The 12,386-nt window shown below is 42.7% G+C and overlaps 1 protein-coding gene across 1 annotated transcript in view; it reads left to right on the forward strand.

Annotated features, from left to right (window-relative positions):
• Positions 1-12,386, forward strand: part of LOC126470478 (zinc finger C4H2 domain-containing protein) — a 174,342-nt gene that overhangs the window by 26,897 nt on the left and 135,059 nt on the right. The window lies entirely within an intron of this gene.

A 12,386-nucleotide genomic window follows, 5' to 3' on the forward strand; every position in this document is an offset into this window, starting at 1 on the left:
CACATTAACTATGTGCTACATGGACCTTGCTAAATTCACTTGCGTGTACATTTTGACCATTACTCGCCAGTATTTACCTAATGATTAGCACACTCCTAACTGGACTATTTCCCAAAGAGCTGTGATGATTGAACGGGTTCGATCCACGGCCTACAGTGCCCTACAGTTCACACGGTAACACTGCCTACCTGACCCACTTAACTTGGTAGTGAGTTTATGTATCCAATCACCACTGCTAGCAGCTGTGGATAATCCTATCAGCACGACGAGAGCAGCAGACTTACCGTCGAATCCTCCTGAAAATACTTATAACTACGGTCGCCAGCTCTGAAGGAGCAAAAGAATAAATCAATTTTTGGCTCGTTTCAAAGTGAAACGGCTTGAGTTGAATTTCAACTTAATTCTGAATATTACTATTTCTGATTATTAGAGGTGATTCTACAAAGCAAATACTCTTTCAATTTCTGTGAGTTGGCTTGGTAATTACTACCAAGACTATTTATGCAACTTGGGTTAACAAAATTCTATCCTTCAACTTTATGTAATGATTTTGGATATTACTCTTTGGACAATTGATATAGAATTACTTAAGTGACTTTACTTGAAGGGTTACTCAGAAAAATTTAAGTAACTATAAATAGGTGACTCATTCTGGTGTGACCATTGCTCTTTTCAACATTCTTATACGCTAAAGTATTCTACAACAAAAAGAATTGTAAATGAAAGAGGCGATGGTGACCTCAGTCTGATTTCACTATACTATGTTTGAGGTTACTACACTTTACAATGAACAACATGCGTCGTAATTTTACTCATTACTATATTCTGTCCTCTGTACTTGCATAAAAGAAAACTGGTATTCTCCTTTTACATTTATACAAAGTTCGAATTAACAATTGCAAGCAGTCTTGCCTTGGGTAGACTTGTCGGTGCTGGTGGTGAGATGCATGTGGCTAACGCAGCTCTTCACGCCTCATGCCCTTAATGGCGGCTGGAACTACGAGCCGTAGCACTCGTATAAGCTACTGCACGTCTGCCATAAAATCTGGGAGCAGTGCCATAAAATCTGGGAGCAGGAACTCTTACGATCAGCCCCAGTGGCATAGAGGCGGCTTCGATAACCATTCGTCGCGTTTTACTCCACGAACGGCGACGATATTTGCCTCTTCGCTGTTGCACTATCACTTTTGCGTGAGCACAGTTACACACGTCCGATCACGTCAACACTCCCCAGGCCATTCCATTGTTCAGTCCCTGTGTCTCCAGCTACCCCTAGCTACGCTCGTATCACCAAAAGTGGGGGCGTTCCCCTACCACCTTTTCACTGAAATCATTTAGTATTTAAGAAAATTTATATTTATTACCCAGGAGTTCATACCAGTCATAATAATTTACTACTAGCGCTTTACAATATTAAATTATACAGTAATAACTTATAATTACCAAGAAAAAGAATACATTTGACTCCGAGAGCTTAGTGCAGTGTCTGACAGGTAGCGCTAATTCCCGGTTTCGCTAATAGATGGCATCAGGGTGCACTCCCTGGCAGTCTCACACCAACCCGCCTTTGATGACTGTTCAGGAATCGGCCCCAAGCGACCCAGCCATTTGGTATACGTGCTACGGATTGCCTCAAGTATCTGGATCTCTTGGGCATGAAAATACAGACCCAAGGATGGAATGCACTGCCGCCTTGGTGTCTTCGAAGGCCCAAAGTGGTTTTAAGCTTGATGCAGTGCCCGAAAAATTGTACTCCAGATATGGTTTTTACAACTTTGTTTTTGTCTATTTTAAGTATGTACCATAGTTTTATTGTTATTTATACAGATGGATCCCAGCAGGGGAAAGCTTTCAGTTGTTCTGTGGTTTTCCCTGAAAGGGTTTTTAAAATGTGTCTTCCAGAACAATTTACAAATTATGATGCAGAGTTATATGGCATCCTAATGGCACTGGAGAAGGTCCGCAGACATCACCGTAAGAGTTTTCTTGTCTGTTCCGACTCTTAGTGCCCTGCAAGTGCTTCACCAAATGTATCCAGCAGACCTGCTGATTCAGCTCATCCATACTGCTTACAGCAGCTCCAATGCCGTGGCAAGGAGGTGATCTTTTGCTGGGTACGTGGCCACGCTGGAATACAGGGTAACAACATGGCTGATAAAGCTGCCAAGGAAGCATGTTGGGATGATGTTGTCCATCAATGTCCAATCCCATTGCACACCATTATCTCATTTTCTGACAGATGCATCATGCGTCAGTGGGAGACTGAGTGGTTGCAGGTGTCGGACAACAAACTGCGGTCGCTCAAACCGACCACGAAAGCTTGGCGGACTTCGTGTCAGCCTCGCCGCTGGAAGGAGATTTTGCTTACCAGACTGCACATCGGGCATAGCCCTTTCACACATGGCTTCCTCTTGCAGGGGGGAGGATCCACCTTTCTGTGAAGTTTGTGGTGTGCTGCTTTCAGTCCAGCATATTGTGGCTGCGTGTGTCTTGTATACTGATTTGAGAGCAGCCCTTGGTCTCACTGGAGATCTGCCCACTGTCCTCGCAGATACTGATACCTGTGTTAAGAGTGGTGAAATTTTGTGAACTATCAGGCCTCATCCCTAAATTGGTGGGGAAGGGCAGCAGACTCTAGTACGTTTTAAACTGCTCTTCATGTGGGCACAGCCTTTGTCCCCAGCCATGAGATTTCATGTTGACTTTTCGTCAGGGTGCTGATGACTGTGATGCCGAGTGTCCGCTCAACCCAACTTGTCATTGTCGTCATCATCATCATCATCATCATCATCAGGAGCTCTTAGGATGAGTCTTGTGACCAGTGTCCTAGTGGAGGCCAGAGTCCTTCCATTGGAGGTTAAGCACAGACAACTGCTGGCCAGTTATCTTGCACACATTCGTAGTTCTCCTTTTCCCGACCACGGTGGCTCATCACTCGCATGAGCGGCCCAGGTCAGGGCTTACAATTGCAGTTCACGTCCAGTCCCTTCTGTCAGAAGTGGAGTCCGTACTGTTTCCACCCCTCCTCGAGGTGCATTCATGTACTCATCCATGGTGTACACCTAGACCGCAGATTCTTCTGCATCTTTCGCATGGCCGTAAGGATTCCATTAACCTTGCGGCTCTCCGCTATCACTTCGTCTAGATTCTAGACATGAACCAGGACCATGAAGTGGTTTACACCGGCAGCTTGAGGGCTGATGGTCACGTACTCTTTGTGTATGTTCATGGAGGATATACTGAACAGCACTCCTTGCCAGATTGCTGCAGTGTTTTCATGGCAGAGGTGGTGGCCATATCTCATGCTCTTGAGCACATCCGCTCGTGCCATGGTGAGTCATTTCTCCTGTGTACTGACTCCTTGAGCAGCCTACAAGCTATCGACCAGTGCCCACCCTCGCCATCCTTTGGTAGTGTCCATTCAGGAGTCCGTCTATGCCCTGGAACGGTCCTGTCGTTCAGTGGTGTTCGTGTGGACCCCAGGACATGTCGGAATCCCAGGCAATGAACTCGCTGGCAGGCTGGCCACACGGTCAACGCCACAACAGTTTCTGGAGATGGGCATCTCCAAAACTGACCTGCATTCTGTCTTACACCACAGGGTTTTTCAACTTTGGGAGATGGAATGGCATAACAGTACTCACAACAAACTGCGTGTCATTAAGGAGACTGAGTGTGTGGATGTTCATTGTGATGTAAACCGAAGCAGAATACTGTTCACCATTTTAATAACATTTTCGTGAATACAATTCACCAACGTTGCAACTGCGACCAAAATGATGAGGTTTGAGTGGCATAAATATTTTAAATCATTTGACCTGTTCAGTGGACTGATACTGAAAATAATATTGCTCAAATTCTCTATTTCTGTATTAGCAGCTGCTGTATAAATAGTTTATTAATATTGGCACTGTGTGTGTGCGTGTAGTAACTGATACACCTTTTTTCATCAAGATACATATTTTGTTCTGTTCAGTTAAAACAATGCCAATGGTAAGGCTGTCACATCTGGTTTTTTTTTTTTTTTTTTTTAGACTGGGGATGTCATTACTGTATGCACATTTTACTAGAAATTTCCTCTATGGCACTGCTGCTGCGCATAAAAATGTGCAAGAAAGTGGGAGACCAGGAACTGTGAACAATTTAGTCTATTGGTAACATTCTTATTGGACACACTTAAAAAAATCTCGTTGAAACTCGACATTAAAATATAAAGCAATCAAAACTTCCTCACATGTAGGTTGTCAGTGAAGCTGTCAAGATCACACAATATAAGGTGAAGAAAAGTCTAGATAAGGGCCAGTGGTGTACCCACGTGTTTCATGCAGCTATATTTTCTGTGCATTCCATGAAGTGTGAAAGTGTGGGAAGAGTGTGTGTTGCTAGGTCTATGCAGTCAATGAGATAGTAATGGACAGTCAATGTGTTTTGTAGGAATATTGTCACATTCTCATGTCAGTATATCGCAACCTTTAAAATCATAACACATATGGAAGAAATGTGCAAATAATTTGAAAATGAAAATACTTCATTTTATTAAGGGGCTCCGGAACGCCCTATACTTGCAATGTTAAAATAACGCTTATAAATTACATCTTTCCTCACAAAGTATTTGAGGTAGGAAGTTGAACTTTTTACAGATTATTTATTGGAATATGGGCTACAACTTAACACAGGGATTTTACAAAATTTTAGTTCAGTTATTAAAGATGATTTTTTTTTTCAATTGTAATGAAAATTCACAACATTTTTTTGCAATTTTTTATTTATATATTCAAAAATATACAGTTTTTTTGGAAAAAGGCTGTGTTAAATTATGCAGAAGGTACTGTGTAACATTTACTGAAAGTTTGAAACAAATATGTGTGGAAGATCCTTAGAAAACATGTAATTAGTATGAGAAAATAAAAGTTTTGGGAATCGAGCGACAAAGATTGGATTAACTTTTTAGTGCATTCCAGGTCCATAGGATGGATTATCTTCATCCTCTGCAAACTCCTCCTCCAGCTTCCTCTTGTTCCTCCTCCTGTTTACTCTTGCTTGTATTTCTAGACTCTTTACAGCCCTGTCTGCAGCCCGAAGGCGTTCCTTGTCTAAAGCAAGCATCGCTCGTTGTTGTGGTCGTAGATTTTGCTACCATTTTCTTCAGTTGCAGTTACTGCAACACTGTTCCAAAAGGTGGTCATGTATGAACACTTATCACATTTCAGTTGTATTTCACTAGCAAGTCCTACGTGCTTTATTATGGAGAGTTCCAGACCAACTTCACTACAATGAATACATCTTACACAGTTTGAAAAAATTCCTTTGAGAACCGACATATCAAATATTTCATTCACATCCGATTCGCCCATAAGACATTCATAGTTTTCACTCATTGAACCAAGCTTCTTCTGTGAAGTATTTTCTTTCCCACTTTGACTGCTATGGGCAGGTGTACTTGAGAGGTTAGGTTCACTCACTTGGTTATCGTCTTTATTGTTTACAGTAATAACACATACCTTTGGCTTTCCAACATTTCTCCTTTTCTTAAAAGCCTTCAGAGGATTTCTAATAACTTTACTTTTACTCATTATTATACTTCAAGAAAACAGAGACTCAAGAAACAGAATTAATTACGAATATTTTCGAGATAACAACAGAGTAAATAAACATGAAACAATCGACAATCACACCAGCGATATATATTGAACCATCACAGGTTAGCCACAACACATACTTTATCTCACATCACTAAAATGTACCTGATGAACACGGACGTTAATAATAACACCATTTGACAGCAGTTTAACAGCGCCACAGTGGGTCACGCCCATGTAGAACACATTTCAAAAAAAAATTTAAAAATAGTTGTAGTCTTCGGAATTGAATAAATTATATATCTATTAAAAGGTAATAGTCTGCAGATTCAGAAAACGCAAAAAAGTAAAAATTGAACTTTTCATGATTTTGAGCCTTTCCGGAGCCCCTTAAAGTTGTTGTGAAAGATTCCAACCTAACCACAACCTCATAATTTGTGGAACATTCGGAAGAAAACAAATATGTGGCAATAATAACTGAATTTAATTTTTACAAGTATAATATTCTAAACTAATCTAGGCCATGGGCTAAGCTACAGATCAGTCTGTCACAACCACCACGTATTTTGGTTTTAACATTAATTTGTATTCACCAGCTCTCAACAAAACTGTCACATCCCAGCCTGGCCACAACCACAAAATTTTAATGTAGTTAAACAAATATTTATGACAACAGCAAATACAGAATGGTTTCCATTATAGTGCTTGACATTCATTTTCTCGCCTTCTGTTGGTAACATGAAAGTATCATCTCGGTGGCTTTGCAAAAATTACACATGATCAATCTGTGAATGGTAGAGACTGTCACTGGCCCTGATCTAGAATTTGGCCCAGGAATTTCTTTCTGATCTGTCACCAGTTAACGATGCACCTAACAAAATAACTAGGTACAAATTATTATACGAAAGCAATACGTAGTTTTTCCTAATTTACAAGGAAAGTGAAGTGAATATTTAAAAAAAAAAAAATTGAGATTACATCAAAGGAAAAGATTGGGAATTTGAGCACTTATTTTTTTCATTTTGACTAAATGTGAAATCTAGCATAATTACGATAAATCATAGAGGATTTTCTTGCAATTCATTGTAGTTTTACATACTGAAGAAAGTCAGTACTTTGCTATGATTAGCCCGTTTATTATTCAGAAAGGTGTTGTTGCAATTGCGGCCCTGAGATATCCTGGTCTTGTTTATACAATGGCACTGCTTTTTGAGACTACTTGCGATTCTCAAGCACAACTTCTAGAGTTTCGCTCCTCCATGGCTATCCCATACATGTCAAGGCCCATGAAACACTGAATACTTAGTGTGGTGGTGTTTACACTAGGCTGCTCAGTGGTCTGACTTGGGCAGAAATCCACTTACCTCTCTGATTAGGTGAAGAAAAAGGTAGATGCATCCATAGAGCCCACATGCACTCTTTTTCTCATGTTTGGTAGAGTAGTGCTTCCATTAAAGATCAAAGCAGGCAGTGAAATCATTACAATGACACTTAAATGTTCTGTCAATACCTGCCCAAATGTGTAACCCGAGGGCGATCGCCTGCCTTCTCCCTGCTGTATCAATTGCAATGGCAATCATGCAGCCCGCTCCCCAGAATGTACCATGTATCTCAATGAGCGGGCCATCCAGGAGATCCAGATGAAGGAAAAAGTGCCTTACCCTGTTGCTCGCAAGTTGTTGGTTGGTTGGAAACCCAGCATTTTACCATCTGGCACTTACAATACCTTTGTTGCTAAATCTTGCTCCACGAAGGATATGGCGCACAGACTTCCGACCTCAAATTCAGCACTGCGGTTGTAGAATTGCCCAGCGTCACAGTAGCATCTCTATCTCCTCCTCCTCCTCCAGCTGCGCAACAAGCCACTAAATTTTCACCTCATACAGCAAAATCACCTGCTACACAACCAGCAGGTCAGACAGGACAGAAAGAATACTCCTGCAAAGACACTTTACGTTCCTCCAGGTGGCCAACACCTGAATCTTCATCTGCCAACTGCAAAGGCTCCAAGAAATCAAACAAAGGCAAACAGTCTTCTTCTTTGCCAACTCGCAGATCCTCTTGAACAGAGTCACCATGTGATACCCTCTCCCAGCTGACCTCAGTGTCGTCGGTGCACACACCACCAACCAATTTTCTGCCCTGGACTCTGCAGACACCTCTGTAGAGCTCATTGAGCAGGATCCTCCAGTTGACAGTTGGAGTGCTGGCACATTATCTGCATATCCAGTATATCATATCAACCCGTACCACATCAACAACAGCCTGAAGATGACGCACTGAAGCATTGAAACTGGTTGTAACAAAATAAAATAAAAAATCATAAGGATGGCTGTACGTGTTTTATTTTGTCACTTGAGCCCTGTTGTAGAGAGTCTTTGAAGGCTGGCACTTGGCAGCTGCCAAGGTGATGTCTGTTCATTTTTTTCCCTCCTCCCCTTTCCCCATCATGACACTCCTCCAACGAAATGTTTGCAGTCTTAGATCCAACAAGGAGGAATTACGGCTGCCCTTGGAATCACAGAGTACAATTTTTATCTGACTCAAGGAAACAAAATTGCGTCCTCACGATGACTTTGACCTCTAGCACTTCTTTCCAGTCTGCTTACCCTCCCCCCTGACAACAGAATTCAGTCTTGTGGGGGAGTCGTGCTGCTCATCCGAGATGATGATCATAGTCAAACCATCTCCCTGAACACCTGGCTGCAAGCTGTTGCAGTCTGCATTTTCCTTCCTCGCTTCATCTTTTCTCTTTGTACCATTTACATCCCTTCGTCACTCAGTGTCACCAGGGCAGACTTTCTCCAGCTTATTGGGCAATTCCCTCGCCCCTTTTTGCTGCTCAGTGACTTAAATGCATACCATCTCCTTTGAGGTTCTCCCAGGACCTTTCGGAGAGCTGCCCTCTTGGCTGAACTTCTCAATGACTCAACCTCACCTGCCTTAACACTGGAGCACCCACATGCCTTTCAGACTCCATGCACACCTATTCCCATTTGGACCTCTTGTTCTGCACTGACCAGCTTGTCTATCATCTCGAGTGGCCCATTCTCTCTGACTCTAGCAACCATTTCCTACGTGCTATTAATGTGCTGACTCAACCCCACCTACGTGCAAACCCAAATGGCAGCTTCCTAAGGCTGACTGGAGGCTTTACTCCTCCCTGGCGACATTCGACAAACAACTTTTCCTCAGTTGTGATGACCAGGTAGAATACCTTACAAACATTATCCTTACCACTGCAGAACATTCCATTCCTTGCACTTCATGTAAACCATGTCATGTCCCGGTTTCTCCATGGACTGCGGTATCCTGTGACACAGTTCTTACACAAAGGTGTGCTGTTCTTGTTTTTAATAGTCATCCTATAATGGTGAACTGTATCCGTTACAAACAGTTGCATGCACAGTATCTTCGCGTTCTTCGGGATAGCAAAAAAGCTAGTTGGACTTCATTTAGTAGTTGTTTTAACAATTACTCTCAGTCTTCCGTCATGTGGCCAACCTTTGATGGCTTTCTGGGACCAAGGTCCATTCCCCAATTTTTGGCCTGACAGTAGCAAATGATGTCGTAGTGGACCCTATTGCTATCTCCAACACCTTGGGCTGCTATTTTGTAGAGATTTCGAGCTCCACCCACCATAACCCTGCCTTTCTCCATCAGAAACGAGTGGAGGAGGCTCGTTCAATACTCTTCTCTTCTTGTGAGTGCTACAATGCTGCGTTTCCTAGGAGTCAGCTTGATCATGCTCTTACTTCATCCCAATCCTCTGCCCCTGGGTCGGATGATATTCACATTCAGATGTTGCAGCACCTTTCTCTTGTGGGCAAGCACTTTCTTCTTCATACACACAGTTGCATCTTGGGAAAGGGCGTGTTTCCCAGATGCTGGTGTGAAGCCACTGTCATACCCGTGCCGAAGCCTGGTAAGGATAAACACCTTCCTTCTGGCTACCACCCCACTTCTCTCGCCAGCTGTTTTTGCAAGGTGATGGAATGTATGATTCATGCCCGGGTGATATGGTGGTTAGAGTCTTGCAATTTACTAACCATTGCACAATGTGGATTTCTAGTGTGCCATTCTGCAGTTGACAATCTCGTCACTTTGCCAGCCTGTGTCATGAATGGTTTTTTTGTGAAAATACCAGACTGTGGCCCTATTTTTTGAATTGGAGAACGACTATGACACCTCTGGAGGACTAGTATCCTCTGTACTCTCTACACGTGGGGCTTCCGAAGCTGCCTGCCCCATTTCCTTCAATGATTTTTAAAAGACAAGAGTTTTCAAAGTACATGTGGGTTCTGCCTTGTCGGACTCCCATATCCAGGAAAACGTTGTGCCTCTGTTTGCTATCGCCATTAACCTAGTTATGGCTTCTCTCCTGCCTGGCATTTCCGGCTCCTTTTTTGTTGACGATTTTGCGATCTGTTGCACTTCTCCATGGCCTTGTCTCCTTGAGTTGCATATTCAGTGTTGTTTCGATCATCTTTACTCATGGAGCATTGACAATTGCTTTTGCTTTTCCACTGACGAAACCATGTGTATAAATTTCTGGTGGCACAGTTGGTCTTTACATCCTGGGCTTGTCAGTATTCCATTCACTGAAACTAAGAATTTTGTGGGGCTCATGCTCAACTTGTCCCTCAATGTCCTACATGTCCTCAGCCATACTTCCTGGGGAGCGGATTGGACCACCTTCTCCGTTTGTACCGATCCCTTTCTGATCAAAACTAGGCTATGGGTTTTTTTTATGTATCTGCACGTCCGTCCATCTTACACCGTCTCAATACAGTCCACCACCATGGCATCCGTTCAGCCACTGGCCCAGTGGAGTCTGTATGCAGAAGCTGCTGAACTACTGCTGTCATACAGACGTGATGTTCTCCTCAGTGGGTACACATGCCATTTCTCTGCCATGCCTGACCACCCATCCTATGCCTCCTTGTTTGATGACTCCTTTCACAGCCAGTATGTAGTGCATCCCTCTTCTGTTACCTCATGGAGTTCGGTTTCGGCTATTGCTCTGGCAACTTAACTTCATGCTATCTGCCACTTTCCTGATGGGCATGAACCCTCCGCTACCTTGGCTTCGTGCGGCGGCACATGTTCACCTTGGATTTAATTCACTTCCTAAGGACACTACTCCAGACTCACTCTATCACTGCAAGTTTCTTTATCTTCGCGATAGTACCATTGTGTACACAGATGGCTCTCAGGCTGACCATGGTGTCAGGTGCATCTTCATCATTGGCACCATCAATTTTCGATATTGAATCCAAAACAATGCGTGGTATTAATAGCAGAGCTCTTCGCCCTGCATCAGGCCGCACAGTACATCTTTTAAATTGTGTCATTTGCTTCAACTCTATGCCCTTTAGAGCCTCTGTGTGCTGTACACCATCCATCACTTCGTGCAGCGGGTCCAGTAACTCTTCCATTTGCGCGGCTGCTGGTTCTTCCATTCCCTCTGATCATCTCTGGGTTGCCGTCTGTCAGCAGGTGGTGTCCCTTTGGCATCACCACTGGTCTCCCCTTCATGGGAACAAGCTCTGGGGAATTAAACTTCTCCCAGTGGCTTTGCCAACTTCCTCTTGGCCCTCTAGTCACAAGGAGATTATTTTAGCTAGGTTGCATATTGGCCAGTCATTTTAGCCATCGCCATTTGTTAAGTGTTGATACCACTTCGTGCTCATTGTCATCAACCTTGTAAGTTTCACCATATCCTGGCGGAATGCCCTTTCTTTAACCACTTACATTCTAATATATGTTTGCCGTCTGAGTTATCAGCAGTTGTAGCGAACGATGCACAGCCTGTTGACCGAATTTTACTTTTTATCCATTGTAGCAATATGGTCAAGGACAGTTAATCTTTAGTGCAGGACCTTCATTGTGCGTGGCATATTTTATGGACCTTTGTCCAATAGAAAGTTCCTGTTTTAGCTGTCTTTCCTTTCGCCGATTGGGCTTAACATGTAATCGCTTTTCACTACCATTTTCATCTTCATGCTGCTTGGTTCTGACATGGACTCGTATGGACTTAGTTGTTTTTGCTCCCTAAATCACAACAAAACCAAACATTCTGCCTTCCATATTCAAATAACGGGAAGAAACCATAGTACGTGGTACAATGGGAAGTACCATCTGCCATCCACTTAAGTGGACTGCGGACTGTAGATGTAGATATTCTTCACTAGATTATTAATAGAGCCACAAGTTTATCAGAGTTATCGGCTGGACGTAACTTGAAAAACTCAACAGAAATAACATTTTGCCAGCTACAGGTAGGCAACTCTAAGTATCAAAATGTTTCCTAGAGAAAAGCTATTATTATTATTACTATTATATTGAAAACTTCCAGTTTTAATAGTTCACAGTATTTACAAAAAGGTCATATTTATGAAAAGATGGCCATTTCAGAAAATATTACTCCTTGTGAATTTTGAAAGTATGGATACTATGCATATTTTAACAGGGAAGGTGGTGTGTGTGTCTGGGCTGGGGGGGGGGGGGGGGGGGGGGGACAGAGAGAGAGAGAGAGAGAGAGAGAGAGAGAGAGAGAGAGAGAGAGGGAGGGAGGGAGGGGACTAGCCTCCACTCAAATTATGCTCATAAGCAGTGTGTAAAATGAATTTGAATAGTTACTTTCTAATATTTGTGTTGAAGGTGCTTCATTAATAACATCCAGAACATCTAATACCTTAACATAAGCTACAATGGTTGGAATTTTAATAGTGGCAACTATTTATTTACAGCTTTTACAAAATAGTTAAGTGTTTCAAAGTTTTACTGACCTTCAAAGTAGTCACC

The sequence above is a fragment of the Schistocerca serialis genome, chromosome 3, assembly GCF_023864345.2.
Source record: "Schistocerca serialis cubense isolate TAMUIC-IGC-003099 chromosome 3, iqSchSeri2.2, whole genome shotgun sequence".
Classification (NCBI taxonomy): Eukaryota; Metazoa; Arthropoda; class Insecta; order Orthoptera; family Acrididae; genus Schistocerca; species Schistocerca serialis.